General features: G+C 33.5%; 1 long non-coding RNA gene across 1 annotated transcript; it reads right to left on the bottom strand.

Annotated features, from left to right (window-relative positions):
* Positions 1-531: 531 nt before the first annotated feature.
* LOC147657068 (uncharacterized) lies at positions 532-2,910 on the bottom strand. Its single transcript, XR_015293186.1, has 2 exons — positions 2,797-2,910; positions 532-2,444 (listed from the first exon to the last, which is right to left on the bottom strand). It is a non-coding gene; the product is annotated as an uncharacterized LOC147657068 (long non-coding RNA).
* Between the last annotated feature and the right edge of the window lie 3,248 nt (positions 2,911-6,158).

The following is a 6,158-nucleotide window of genomic DNA, read 5'->3' as shown; positions in this document are numbered from 1 at the left end:
GATATCGTCGTGTTATGGATCACGAATCGACTTGATGCGTGTAATAGGAGACGTCGCTTCGGCCCAAGTTGTGCAAAGCGGTAATAGGAGGAGGGGGAAGGGCGTATGGTCGATTAGCATTTGTTTGGGTTGCGGTCGGATGCGGGATAATGATGCAATTAATAATGTCGCGAAACAGGAGGGACAAACGTGTTTACGCGGAGATTCCTTCGAATATGGCAGCGTAGGGATGTGGAATCCAAGAGTTGGATGCGTGTGCGTTTAGAAGATGGAACGAGGAAAATTTATGGATGGAAAGGAATAGGAAAATTGACACGAAATTATGATTATGAAGTTCGAGAATCCGATGGGTTAAATTAGGAAGTGAATTTTCGCGTTTATTCACAAATGTGGATATTTGACACATGAATGATGACGAACTTGTTATTTTCCTGTTATAATTGATTTCACTTCGTAATTTTTTATATATTGTATTTTATAGATGTTGTTGATGCTGTGGTGAAATTATATTAAGGAAATTAAAGAAATAAATTTTGTATGACGATAGATACATTTATCATAATTATATTCATTAAAATACAAATTATGCATTAGCCTTGTAAAGAAATATTTAATTACGATTTTCAAAAGATATTGAAAAGTTCTTATTATTTCTTTTTTTAATCGATTAAATTATACATGATTCTTATAGCAAATAATAATAACAATGATTATACTTATTCGAATAATCGTTTCAAATATTCGACAAATCTTATCCAATGTTCAATACGCAGGTATAAACACGCAGCAAGATAAAATGGATATAGCTTATAGGACGCTTGTGTTGTTGTTGTTGCGAGAGCACAAGCACACAGAGTGCGCATCTTCAGATTTATCGATGGTTATCGATGCACGGTTCGTTTAAGAGGTAAGTAGGAAACTAGCTTTCGTGAAACGTGCCACTTAAGCGAGATCCGAGAGTTGCATAATGATTGTTTCTTTATGGCCAATTAAATTTCGAACATTCACCGTGTCTCCACACCACGTTTCGCGCATGGATACCGCCCCTTGTTCGAAGGAACGAAATAATTAATGCCGTTTTATGGCCCGTTCCTCTGCTTCTAACGCTACCATCCATCGTTCGAAGTTCATTTTTAACTCTCCTCTGGATTCATCGCAACAATGTTCTTCTTTATATCTCATCGCTCCTTCGTTTCCTTTTGAATTGAAATGATCGATACGACGAATCAAATTTTTGATTGGAATAGATACTTTATTTTATTCCTTTTATTTGCTTGTTTTCTTGAACGGTTACTAAAACAGTGCATTCCACACTGGGATGAATTTTTCCTAATTATTATATTGCTATATTAATCTTGTATTCTTATTATGTTATATTAAATTATTCAAATATGTATATACATTATGATTTTAATCATAAAGTATATATATGATAATAATAGTATATAATATAGTATAGTTCATGCACAAAGCAATTTAAGCAATTAATTTTTTCTCAAACATATTTGAAATTTGCAATGAGCAAAAGTAAAAAATATAAAAAATGCAAAAGACTGCATTTTCTGAAGGATCGCTCTTTTCACTTGTCGATTTTTAATATTTTTTTATGCATTAAGTTATTTAATTTTATTGATTGTAGAATTTTGTGAGAGAGAAAGGAATTTTCAGGTTTTTTCATCATTATACACTCTGAATAAAATTATAACATTATGTTGAAATTGAAATGATGTTTTTCTTTCGTTGAATCATCTTAAGCAAAGATAGAGGAAGATGTTCTTCGAAGAGGATGTCGTCGAGTGTTACAAATGAAAAAAAAAAAAAAAAAGATTGAGAAACAAACTAAGATAGATCGAAAAGAGGAATGAAAAAGTTTTTAACGATACTTCAAAATAATCACACTGGATGAATTATAAATTAATTGATTGATATTATTACAATTTTTTTTTTTTTATACTAAACAACATTATGGAAGTTCATTATTAAACGATTATTATCCAAAATAATCAAGCAAAAGAAACTTTTAAAATTATCAAGAACTGAAATCGAGTCGACACTTGTTCCTTTTTAACCCATATTCGTAATTTCTCATAAATTAACGTGCTGGAAGAATGTTCCGGTTTTAACGCTAGAAGAGCGGCTAGTTGATAAAGGAAATTTATGCGAAAGATAACACCGTTCTGTTCTATTTCGCTGCACCCTAGAAAACAAGTCAAATCGGCTACGTGTTTCGTTCGATGCAATCATCGTGAATTATTGTCACCAAGATCCTGAACTTTCCCTCTTCCTCTTTGCGGTTATCCTCGACCTTGAAACGCGCAAGACGACGGCCATGAATGAATCTCTTCAAGCACAAAATCCTGCAATCTCGTTTCCCGTTGGCCGATTTTGTTTAGCTCGATCCCATTCTTTATAGCTTCTTGCTATTCTCGCTCGAGAAGAAATCTCTTTGGTGAAAAAAATGCATAAATTGAAAATTTTTGTCGTAAAATCTATTATATAATAATCTACACATCGTTTTCAACATTCGCATTGATTTCGAGTTGATGAATTCGATGTATAATAATCGAATAAAAAAAAAAAAAAAAAAAAACAAAAGCCTTTAAAACTTTAAAATATGTTTTACGTGAAACACTTTTTCGATGATAATGCATGCAATTAACAGTGAGACATTCTATATTTTTTAGTCAGTTTTTCAGTCACTCAAATATTCTGAATCTTTTTTTTATTTATTAAAAATACATTTTTTTACGTGATTATAAGAGTTTCAAAAAAAAAAAAACAAGAATTACAACGTACTCCTATTCCAATTATTGAATCCACTATTTTTCTTTCATGCGAAGAAACTAGAAAACTCAACGAACTTCTCCTTTCGATTGGCCACATCTCACTGAAACTTAAGTGTAACTTTGCCTATTTTCCAACAACCGCGATGAATCACTGGGAATTTTACGCGAGAGCCAACCACCGCGTGTCTCGCATTACGTATTCGCGATACTTTAAAAGCAATAAATTGTACCGATAAGACACAAAAATAGCCAGGCTCGTTATGAATCGCTTGAATAACTTGCAACAATTTGTTGTTATTTTCTACACAAAATGCGTTATCGACTACTGGCTTGAACGACACCATTGGAAATTCCATTCTCCTTGGGAACGATTTCAATAACGCTTAAATTAAAAAAAAGAAAAAAAAAAAAAGGAAAAAGGAAAAGAGAGAAACGTTCGTTAAATGCAAACTGCCATCAAGAGATATTCCATTATAGCAATTTAATTCCATATTCGTTGCTTGGATCCGGACAAAACAAAGGGAAACGCGATCGAGACGAAAGTGGTCGAAATCTGCATTGCAGATTCGCGAATCGTCGGCTGTGTCCGATTCCATCCGTGTTCCCTTTCGTTCCAGACACCAGGTGCTAATTGCGAAACGCGTGAGATCCGTGGCGAAACAGGCTAATGGACGTAAGCGTGCGTTTAAATACCGGAACCGCGTAAGTGGCGGGCATGTGTCTCCCTCCCGATATCGAGAACAATTGCTAATCTGAATGTACAAGTCCTCTTTGTTCCGGTGTATGCATTACGCTCGGTTTTTCGTTATCGAGTAGAACGAAAAAAAAAAAAAAAAATAACGCCGCTGATATTTCGAAGATATTTCAGTTAATTAATTTCAGCCATTCGTGTAATTGTTGTTTTTCAAACAGTTGACACAGTTTTTCGAGATAGGTATTTTCGAACTATTTCTAGAAATTAAATGTAGGTTTTTCTTTCTCGAAACAGTGGAAACGTGCAGGAAAATGGAAATATGGGACGTTAAGATTTTGATACGATCTTTGATAAATGATTAGAATTTAAGTAAAATAACTTTTGTGTTTTTTTTTTTTTTAATTAAAACGAAATTTATTCCGATTAAAGAATCAAAGAACATATGTTATAATGTAGTTTCAAAATAGCGATTAAATTACTTGATGTAAAATTGGAATAAAATTATTATTGAAAATTAGAGGCATTGTTATGCTTGATTAATTGACATTTGTAATAGTCAGTTTCATAACTTATATAAGTTTCTTAAGATATTCTTTCTCTCAAAGAAACGTAACCTTATTAGATATTTCTTTCTTTCTACTTGGAATTTCAATTATTAAATACATCTTTCCATTAATATTTATTATTGAAACGCTCGCGTAAATTAAACTAAAACTCGAGCAATAAACTACTATTCGCTCCTTTCTCCAATCGCGATTCCCCTTGCTCGACAATCGTTCCTTAATTAGCACAGCCATTAAATTAATTCGATCGCTTTGATGGAGAGAAGGGAGGGGTAAAGATGGAGCAGAGATGGGCGAGAGAAAAATCGTGGCGAACGATCGAAGGAGATTAGGCGCTGGATTCCCATACGAGATCGTGGCCAACGAGAATCAAGGGGTCCATCTATCGACGGCGTGCCTCATTTTCATAAATTATATTAATTCGCCACGCCGGGGGCGACCGGTTGATTGGGTGACACGTATTGTCCGTCTTTCTCCTCCCTTAACACTTCCATCTTTCTTCCTCTTTCGAAAATCCCTCGATGCGAACGAAAGGGAGGGGGGAGGCAAGTTTTTATGGGATCGTTAAAAACGTGAAATACGGGGTGTCAGCGGTATCATGATCATTACAAGTCGCCTAATCGGCATTGAGGCGTTAATTGAGAGACGTTTCTCGAGTATGTAGAAAGATCTCGAAGAATTCGAAAATATGATAAGAATATAAGAATTTAATTATTGGATGATTGTTTTTTATAAGCAACTTTGTAATAATAACTTTTTCTGTATACACATCGATCTTAAAATTATCGTTTTCGGTGGATGAAATTAAAAGTAATTAAAAGTCGGCTTGGCGTGCGATTTAAAACGAAAAAATAAATTTACTCATTGAATAATACAAGAGAAAATACTTACTGTATTAATATCGTGTTATAAATTATAAATTTTGCTGATTGAATCTTTACGAAAGAAAATATTATAAAATTGTAAAATTGGTAGAACGAAACTAAATTGTCAAGAACAATTGGTTACAACAATTTCTTTCGTATAGGATATTCGATTCCAAAAATTGTTCACGTGTAAGTCAGATTGTATACAAAATTATTCATAGAAAAAAATCATGTTTCACATAAATTATTTTTATCAAAACGAATAATTAAAAAATGCTTAATTATTGATAAATGAACTTTATAATTTTCATTTAAATTTCTAAAGAAAACGCCAACTAACCAAGCTTCCAAGTAACGATTTGTAACGATTCTCGCATAGATTTTCCAAAAAAAAAAAAAAAAATGCAATTATCTTCCAATTATTAATTCAAGCACGTTTTCATACACTTTTGGAGCAACTTTGATCCCGATTTGATAGATTTTCTAAAGGAAAAAGAGGGCCGCGATAATCAGAGGATCTAGATAAAACCGGTTATTTTCGAGTAGAATCGTTTTTGGTCCCGTATGGGCGTAAGAGAGCGTTGTAACGCGGCGCCTGTCCGACGTGTAAAGCGAGCGCTAACTTAATTTGCACGGTTTTGTCGTCCCTCAGCCCGGGATAAATAACGCGAAAAATCGGCGGTAGTTGGTCCATTCGGAAGTTCGGGCTCGAGCTGAGGATTAATTGACTCGCGCTTCCGCCCTAATTATTCCCTCGATTTCCAGACTCACGATGAATGAAACTAAGGATAAAAAGATCTCTTTCGTTTAGGCAGGTGTTTGTGCTATTTCTTTTCCCTTTCAAGTTTTTTCAATCAGTTAAATAAGAACGGATTTTGATTGGTAACAGTAATACTAGTTGATTTTATTTGCTGTTATTCGCGTGGATTACGGTGATAATGGAATTTTTAAAATAAAATGAAATAATCGCATCTAAAAATAATTTATCCTTTTATTTATATTAAAAAAGTTTCTTGCAAGAAAGAAGAAAGATTTATATAACCAAGCACTCACTATTCGCTCACACGTTTCAAAAAGGAATTGTATTTTTTCTCTCTTTAAAAATCAATATTATATTGCAAAATAGAGAAACGTGATATATCAGGCTTTACCGTTTCATCACACGTTTGATTATTGATATTGTTCTTCGAAAACGGAACTTTGAAAGAAGAACGATTTTATGAGTTTTTAAAAGCTGCATTATCGATTG

The sequence above is a fragment of the Apis florea genome, unplaced genomic scaffold (genome assembly GCF_048593485.1).
Source record: "Apis florea isolate Af1SG1 unplaced genomic scaffold, ASM4859348v1 contig_3326_pilon, whole genome shotgun sequence".
NCBI lineage: Eukaryota > Metazoa > Arthropoda > Insecta > Hymenoptera > Apidae > Apis > Apis florea.
The sequence above is the reverse complement of the archived record's forward strand: the minus strand, read 5'-3'. Positions and strand labels throughout refer to the sequence as shown.